Source organism: Perognathus longimembris, chromosome 20 (assembly GCF_023159225.1).
Source record: "Perognathus longimembris pacificus isolate PPM17 chromosome 20, ASM2315922v1, whole genome shotgun sequence".
NCBI lineage: Eukaryota > Metazoa > Chordata > Mammalia > Rodentia > Heteromyidae > Perognathus > Perognathus longimembris.
In genome coordinates, this window is record NC_063180.1 from 7,295,361 (window position 1) to 7,304,331 (window position 8,971).

Here is an 8,971-nt window from a genome sequence, read left to right on the forward strand (position 1 = left end):
TTCCAGCTGTGAAAGGCTGGAGGTCAGGTTAGGGTAGGGTCCCAGGGCATAAAATCCCAAATTGGCAGCTCCATCCTGTGTGTGTGTGTGTGTGTGTGTGTGTGTGTGTGTGTGTGTGTGTGTGTGTGTGTCTGCTGCTTAAGTAGAGCAAGATCTCAGGTAAATGTCTGACATTCAGTCACTTGGCTGCTACACAGGCAGGCAGCAATTCGGTGGCTGCACCACCCATCCCCAGTCCTGGAGGGATAGACAGGAAGTTAGAGTGTGCCCTCAACTTCGCTTCCAGGTTCATCAGAATCCATCACTGAAAGCCTGTTGTGAACTGGACAGATGGAAGATGGAGGCCCAACACTGGAGGGTTTTTCTGAGCCTTCCCTAGTAGGGGATGGAGTTCATGAGTTCTGATCAAAAACTTGTAAACCCCAGTGGCTCAGGCCTGTAATCATAGCTATTCAGGAGGCTGAGATCTGAGGATCCCAGTTCAAAGCCAGCCCAGGCAGGAAAGTCTGTGAGACTCTTAATCTCCAACGAAACACCAGAAAACCAGAAATGGTGCCATGGCTGAAGTGGTAGAGTGCTAGCCTTCGGCCGAAGAGCCCAAGAACAGCTCCCAGGCCCAGCACCACAACTGACACAAACAACCCAACTCATTGTAGCCAGACTCTGGTGACCCATGCCCATAATCCTAGCTGCTTAGGAGGCCAAGATAGATCTGGGGATTGGATTGAAGTTCAAAGCCAGTCTGGATAGGAAAGTCTGTGAGACTCTTATCTCCAGTGAATCATCAAAAAAGCTGAAAATGGAGCTGGGCACAAGTGGTAGAGCTCCAACCTTGAGGGGAGAGAAGCTAGGGGGGATTACAGGGCTCTGACTTCAAGCCTAGTATCAGCATGCCTGTGCGGGTGCGCACACACACACACACATATTGTGCATTAGTACCATGTGGGGGTTGTTCAATTTCTGACATAGTGGGTGAGAGTGAGAACTACCAACATCAGGTGCAGGGCAACTGACCAGATCCAGCTAGCTCAGCCTGCTTCCCCTATCCCTTTCCTCAGTAGCCACATCCACCTGCTCCCTAAGTGCTGGAGGCTGGAAGCAGGAGGCCCTCCCTTTTCTCTGAGCCTCTCAGGAAGGTGTCCTGGCTTTGTTGGGAATCCCTTCTTTCCAGGAGCCTGCTCTGTGGGAGAGCCTAGCTTGCAGTATCTCACCTGATAGAAGGAAGGCCAATGCCTATAATGAACATCAGAAGGAACTGTCAGATTAGATAATCAGCCTGCATCTTGTGCTTTCTTTTTTAAAAAAATTATTTGTTGCCATTCAACGAAGCAATATATGAATACAATGAATCTTGATCATTGTCACCCCTTTCATCATTCTTCTCCCTCCCAGCTTCACCCCTTTCCTCAATGTCTTGGTGCCTTCTAAGATTTCATGTGTGGTAGGACATGTTAGGGATAGATTGTGTGCTAACATTATGCTTTGTTAGTAAGAATAGGAAACATTTGAATCAGTAGAAATTTAAAGTAAATATGCACTGTAAGCAAGAAGGCTGGAGAAGTAGAGAGGCCTTCAGGAAAATGAGGAAGTGACTGGCTATGCTTGTCAGAAGTACTGTAGCAGACAGGCTGGACTCAGGGTGGAGTTTGTGCTAAGATCCTCAGACTGTTGGCTTGGGGACCCACAATACCACCCCCCCTCAAGTGAGACAGCAGAGGCCAGTGGTTCACAGATGAATATCCAGGGAAGCAAGAATTTTAGGGGTGGGGGGTCTGTGGCTGGGATGGAAGCAGGGTGAGATGACAGAGTGGGATCCCACCTGAGAAAACACAAACAGCACGAGTGACAGGGCTGAGTCCATGGCTGAACTGGGCTACTCCTGATTTCCTCTGCTTGAACAGATTGAACATCTGTCCCTCCTCCACTCCTACTTAAATTTATGGCCAGACACAGGGGAAAGAGAATTGGCAGAGAGGAAGTTGTCCCCATCCCTCCCCTCTGACCATTCTTGTCTGATGAGAAAGATAAATTTATCCTTAGAGTTCCAAGGTGGCCAGGACACAGAGCCTTGGGTCGAGTAGTCAGCTAACAGTCACCTCTGAGTCTTTGAACTTGAGTATAGCTTGGTAGTGCATGCTTGCCTAGAGGATGTGCAGCCCTGGGGTTCAATCCTCAACACAGACATCTGCACCTAAGATTGACCATTATGTCCATTAGTCCTTAGAATTCTGGACTCACATGTCACTGGATCAGAGAAGCATACCAAGACCACTGTATCTAAAATGGCCCCCTGAATTCTCTACCCTCCCCCCTTACCATCCAGCCCCCTTCCCTTCTTCCACACTGAAAATTCTATCCAAGAAGTGCTACAGTTTAATGGTCTTAATTCTTTAATGATCTTAATTCTTTATTTTCCTTTCTAGAATTGTACAGCACTTCATTCCATAAAGCAAAACTTGAATTCCATATAACAGAACTTGAATTCCAAGTGAGCTGAGCAGAAAAGTGTTGTGTTACAGACAGAAAAAAGGCTTGAAGAAAGCAGAAACAAATAAAAAGAAGGCCAATCATTTCTGTTTCTTTTCTCTGTGAGGTGCTAGGGAGAAGAATGATAGAAAAATAACTGATTGGTTAATGTCAGGTTACTTCAAATTAACTTCTATCTGAAAGAATTAAGGCTAGGGAACTTCATTGCCATACCAAGTGAAATTACCTGTTTGGGAAATTTGGTTATTTCTTTTAATCCTTATTTGGAAGAGGATCAGAAAAGCAGCTTCATTTCAGCCGGCTGACATGTAACTTTAGCAGAGGTGACTTCATATTGATTTTAGCCTAGTTGGTTCTCTGGTGTCTAGTTCAGGAGCTTAGCCAGAACAAGGGCCCCCATGTGATTCCCCTCCCCTCTTCCTCTCCCTCGCTTTCCCTCCCCACTCCTCTTCTCTCTCTTGCCCTCCCATCTCCTCCCTTCCCTTCCCCTTCCTCTTTATTTCCTTCATTCTTTCACTAGTGTTTTAAACTTGAGGCCCAAATGCCAAAGAGTTCTACATGTGAGGACCATCCAGTCACACCTGTATGCCAAATGAAGAGACATGGTGAAGGGTAGAGAGAGGGGATTTATTACAGGGCATGGATATATCATGGGAAGACAGCACTTCAGTACATCTTCAGCCATCTTCAGGGGTACAGACATGGACTTAAGGGGTGTGTGTGTGTGTGTGTGTGTGTGTGTGTGTGTGTGTGTGTGTGTGTGTGTGTGTGTGTATTGGTCCTGGGGTTTGAGTTTAGGGCGTGAGCGTTGTCCCAGAGCTTCTTTTGTTCAAGGCTAGTGATTTACTGCTTGAGCCTACAGATCAAGCTGGGAGTAGTCTATTTGGAGATAAGAGTCTTAAGGACTTTTCTGCCTGGGCTGGCTATGAACCCCGGTCTTCAGATCTGGTCTTCAGGTATGAGCCTCTAGTGCCTGGCTGAGCTGGAGGAGAGAAATATGCATAATTATTAAATAGTCCTGTATAAAGCGATCTGGTTGGTCATTATTTCAGTTGTTTTGAGAAGGATCCTGTTCCTTTAGGGGTATATTCAGTGCCTTAGCATAAAGAAGTTATAGATCAGCTTTATCTTTCCCAGACCATAGGTGATTGAAAATTGACTACAAAGAAAATGGCTTGTCACTGAAACACACAGACAATGGAGACAGAGATGCCAAGTTTTTGTTTTTTTCTTGCTATTAGTTAATTCTTGGACACAAGTAAGGAATTGCAGGTATATGCCACCATGCTAGTTATTGATTTTTTCAGCTACATTTTAAACTTGTAAACTCAAATGATGTTCCTGTCTCAGTCTTTGTGTTAACAGGGACTGTAGGCATCTATCACAGCCCAGATCTATAGTTTTTAACAATGTTAAAAGACAAACTTTGCTGTGTTCACTGCTTACATCAGAGCCAGGCACACAGCAGGTACTCAATAAATATTCATTAAATAAATGGATTGGTCATTTAATTGCTATGTACTCACTATCGTCTAGGCCAGAGAAGGACAAAGAAGAAAAACAGAGTCCTTGTGAGGTAACATACTTGAGTTCAAGGAAGAAAATTATTAATTTCTGTTTCACTCATGGTCTCCCCGGTTCAAGCCCTCTGCCCTCTGTCTTTCTCCCTTATATCTCCTTTCTCTGCCCTCTCCAGTTGCCTTGCCTCTGTGGGCCTCTCACCTCTGGCCCAGTGCTTGCAAGACCATCTCTGCTCTCTCTCCTCTGGTGCTTTAACGCCCCCTCCTCACCCCCTTTCCCAAAGCACTGCCTGGCCCTCCCATCTCCTACTCCTTCCATTGGGCTCCAGCTTCACCTGCCTTCCCCGGGCTGGGTGGGGAGCTACCTCTGCTGTGACTGAGTACTCTGTGTGACAGGCCTTCCATGGTGTCTGCAGTGCCTTTTTAGGGTCTCATTGATGTCTCTAACCCTCTCTAATCTTACACACATGCCACTCTCTTCTACTTCTGTATAGCTCTTGTATTTTTGCTGTTTGAGGGTATCAAGCCCAGACTTTGAGCAAACTAGGCAAATACTCTACCATTGAGCAACATCCCTCTTCTCACTGAATATTTCAAAACTATTTGTTTCTTGGGTTTTTTGGTCCTCCCTCCCTCCCTCCCTCCCTCCCTCTCTTCCTCCCTCTCTTCCTCCCTCCCTCCTTCTCTTCCTTCCATCTCCTCTTACCTCCCTCCTTCCCTTTTTTTTTGGCCAGTCCTGGGGCTTGGACTCAGGGCCTGAGCACTGTCCCTGGCTTCTTTTTGCTCAAGGCTAGCACTCTGCCACTTGAGCCACAGCGCCACTTCTGGCCATTTTCTGTATATGTGGTGCTGGGGAATCGAACCCAGGGCCTCATGTATATGAGGCAGGCACTCTTGCCACTAGGCCATATCCCCATCCCCCTCCTCCTTCCCTTTTGCTTCTCTTTCTTCCTCCCTTTCTCCTTCCTTCCCTCCCTAAGGGAGTCTCACTATAAAACCCAGTCTGGCTTCCAATTTTCCACCCTCCTGCCTCAGCTTCCTCGGTGCTGGGCTTACAGGTATGTGCCATCATACCTGGCTTTCTCTTTTCCCTGGATAAATACACCAAGCTTTGTAAGAGCTGGACTTTGTCCCTGCTTCACTGCCCTCTGCGTGGCCCCCACAGTGGGGCCTGGTTAGTAAGGTTTGTTCATTGATGGCCAAGTGCTTAATGCACATTTCCCTGTGTGAGTCTGTTTTCTATCTAATAGAGAGAAACTGCCCTGTTGGTGAGAGAATATACATCAGGTGCCAATAGATTGTTCTGTCTGGAGTATGTAGGTCCCAATAATTTATGATCCTGACTGTCCACTTTCCCAGGAGGACCAGAGTATGGTGGTCTCTTCCCTCAGTGAGCCAGAGTGTCACCAATCATACAGAGCCTTGATCTGGGAAGCAGTACCTTGTGCTGGCTACTGGTTTCTCCTTTAGGAGTGAGGTGTGTGTGTGTGTGTGTGTGTGTGTGTGTGTGCGTGCATGTACATGTGCACGCATGTGTGTATGAGTGTCTGGGGGGGTGAACTGTAATTTTTGAAAGCAGCTATATCCATACTAAAGTTCCTGCAGACTATTTGCCCTTAGCCGATTCTGACTGTGGAGAGGCTGAGTTAGCCAGGATAGTGGTATATGCCTGTTATCCCACCCTTTGGAGGCTAAACTAGGAGGATTATCAGTTCAAAGCCAAAGTGAACTACATAATAAGACCCTGTTCCCCTCCCCCCCCGGCCAAACAAGAATGAGATCTTTCTCTAAAGATGCCCTGCTGTCAGGCAATGAACACACACACCTTTCCTAGTAAATTTTCCTATCGCTCTTACTAAATAAAAGAAAATAATAAAATAAAGCACAGAAGTAAAAACCAAGGAACAGTTTTTTAAAAGCTAAAGTTACCTTGTATTATCTGTAATCCTTTCAACAGTCATTTACTATCAAGCTCTGTGTCTGACCTGACTTAGGAGACCTGGCTCAGGGACTACCAAGTAAAACTCTTCCCACTGCATAACTAAGGTTGGTGGATGCCCAACCTTCACCAATCCCCCAAACTGCCATAACAAAATGGCTAAAAGCCCCCAGAAGGGCTCATAGCAATGCAACTGATAAATGATTTATTATTTTCTATCTGTGACTATCAAAGTTCATGTTCATGTAACCACTTCCACAGAGAAATTTGACAAAGTGTCTTGAGTCTGTGTTCCTGAGCCTTGGGCAGTCAGGTGACTCAAGATAAACTCTTATTTCTTTGTGTGTGTGTGTGTGTGTGTGTGTGTGTGTGTGTGTGTGTGTGTGTACTGGGGCTTGAACTCAGGACCTCATGGGCTCACTTGGTTTTTCACCCAAGGCAGATGCTCTGCCACTTAATCCATATCTCTCCTTGCATCATTTTGCTGGTTAATTGGAGATAAGAGTTTCAGTCTTCTCTGGCTGACTTCAAACTGTAACATTTAGATCTCAGCCTCCTGAATAGCTAGGATTGTAGATATGAGCCACTAATGCCAGGCTTTTTTGTGCCCTTGGAAAATGGCATTGTTTTATGTAGGGAGGGGCAGGAGAGGACTAGGGCCCTGCTTGCAATGTGCAGTCGGGCAGAAGCACTCCAGAGACCCAGGGCAGCCCTCCGACGGCAGGCAGCAGAGAGCTGCTTGGTGCCAGGATGAGTTTTCAGGTTGAATGACCCTGGCTGCCACCTGTACCTCACACTCCTGAGCTGTGCATGAACTTGGAGAACAGGTTCCACAGGGGGTGGAGTGGGGGTCCCATGCCCCAGCCTTCCCTCATTTCCCTAGGGTCTTCCTCTTCTCTCAGCCCTCTCCCACTGGCAGGTTCCTTTTCTTTCCTGGCTCAGGCTTCCTGGTGCCCTTTGCCTCTTCTACTCTTAGCGCAGCCCTACATTCTGATCTCCTCAACTTCCCAGCAAGCTGGTGATTGCAACACAGACCCTGTTTACCACATTCTGCCGGGATTAGAAGCTGTGGGGACTCCCAGACTCTGCCCTGTGACTTTCCAGTGCCTTTCTTCCCCAGCTGGAGTTGGGGCCATAGGTGTGTCACCCAGGGAGCACCCCCATTCCTGACACCTACTTCTGATGATGGGGGTGGAGGAATAGGGGCTGAACTAGTTGAAAGTGAATCAAGGAATGAACCAGTCAGGGATGAGATATGGAGGTAGCTTGCTCAAGTATTTCTATATAATGTAACTTCCCCTACATTTTATGTCATATGAAGGTGACTGTATTTAAGGGAGATGGAAATAATGTAGATGGATGGGATCACTAAGCGTTTGGTTTTTCTTTTCTGTAGGGTCCTCCGTTTCATAAGTCCAACTCTTCTTTTACTCTTTTTTACTTCCAGTGCCAGTACTGAGGTTTGAACTCAGGACCTCAGGCTCCCTTGGCGTTTTCACTCAAGGTGGTGCTTTACCACTTGAGCTACATCTCACATCCAGCTTTTTGCTAGTTAATTGGAGATAAGAATCTCATGGACTTTCCTGCCCTGGCTGGCTTTGAACCATCATTCCCATATCTTACCTCTCAAGTAGTTAGAATTACAGGCATGAGCCACCAGCAACCAGTTTCAAATTCTCCTTTCAGAGCCTTGAGATTTTAGCCCCTCAGGGCCCCAAGTCCTCCTATCCTGGTGGGGAGACATCTAATACTTTTTTTATTTGCATACTTGGACACGACTTATCAGCACCCTCTGAGACACCTGATCCCTTGGACCCAGGGTCACTCATTATATAATGCTGACTGCCAGCTCATCTTGCTCAGGAATGTGTCTTGTTCTTCCTTCTCAAGAAACCCTGCAGAGATCAAAGTGCCCAGGAAGCAAAACAAAGCACCAGGAGTTGGTTGGTAGGCAAGTGTGATGGTCAGGAATTTGAATGGTGGAGACAGAGCCCTAGAGGAACCTGGGAAGTAGCCCATCTGACTTGTTAGATTTGTATGTACTAGGGTTGAGTCCAAGTGTTAGAGATGCATAGTGACTTTTGAGTGTCAGAAATGAATAGACACGCAAGAGATACAGGAGATTTCATCAAGGTAGTTTGCTTTTGTGCAAAAGAGCTAGGCAGGCACACCAGGAGAAAGGGGGGGGGGGCTATTCTTTCTTTCTTTCTTTTTTTTTCAAAAGCTTGCAATTTTTCCCCATCACAGCTGACTGTAAGCAGGGATGGGAGCAGGGTAGCTAGCAAACACAGTCGGAGGTGATTGAGGTGGTCTGTGGGAAGCTCCTTTTAACTCCATTGATAAAGATTTCTTTAACAAGCAGCACATTTGGTAGTTGCAGTTTTATTCTAATTCCTGTGATAACATGGCTAGCTGGTCAGAAGCAGCACACCTGGTAATTACAATTTATTCTTTTAGCTTCTTCCACACAAGATTCCCATTTCACACATGGCTGTGGGCCACAGATCATAGTTACAATTGAAGTAAAAAACAAATAATTCCAGGAAATATCAATACAAAAAATCAATATAAAAGACAGAAGCGCTTCAGTGTGACAGAAAAGACTTCTTTTTCTCACATAAGGATGGGGGCAGGAGGAGCTGTTAAGGGTGAAGGGAGATCGGGATTTCAGGAACTTCATGGCCAAGGGGAGGCCTCTGGAGGTTGGAGTTAGCCACTGGCCTTGAGCCTGGGTGCCATGAATCTTCATGTTAGCTGCCTACCTCCTCCCTAGTAGCCATGCTCATTTTGTTCTCTCTGGTACTGGAGACCAAGCCCAGGGCCCCATGCCTGCTAGGCATGTGCTTTACCACTAAGCTACACCCCGTGTTTGGTTTTATTTTTTATATTTATCTATTTAGTTGTTTAAAATTTTTTTGTTTTTAACTATTTTTTATGTGGTACTGAGGAATTGAACCCAGGGCCTCATGCATGCTAGGCAAGCACTCTACTGAAATAGGGAGTATAGGTCTGATCAGCACCATCT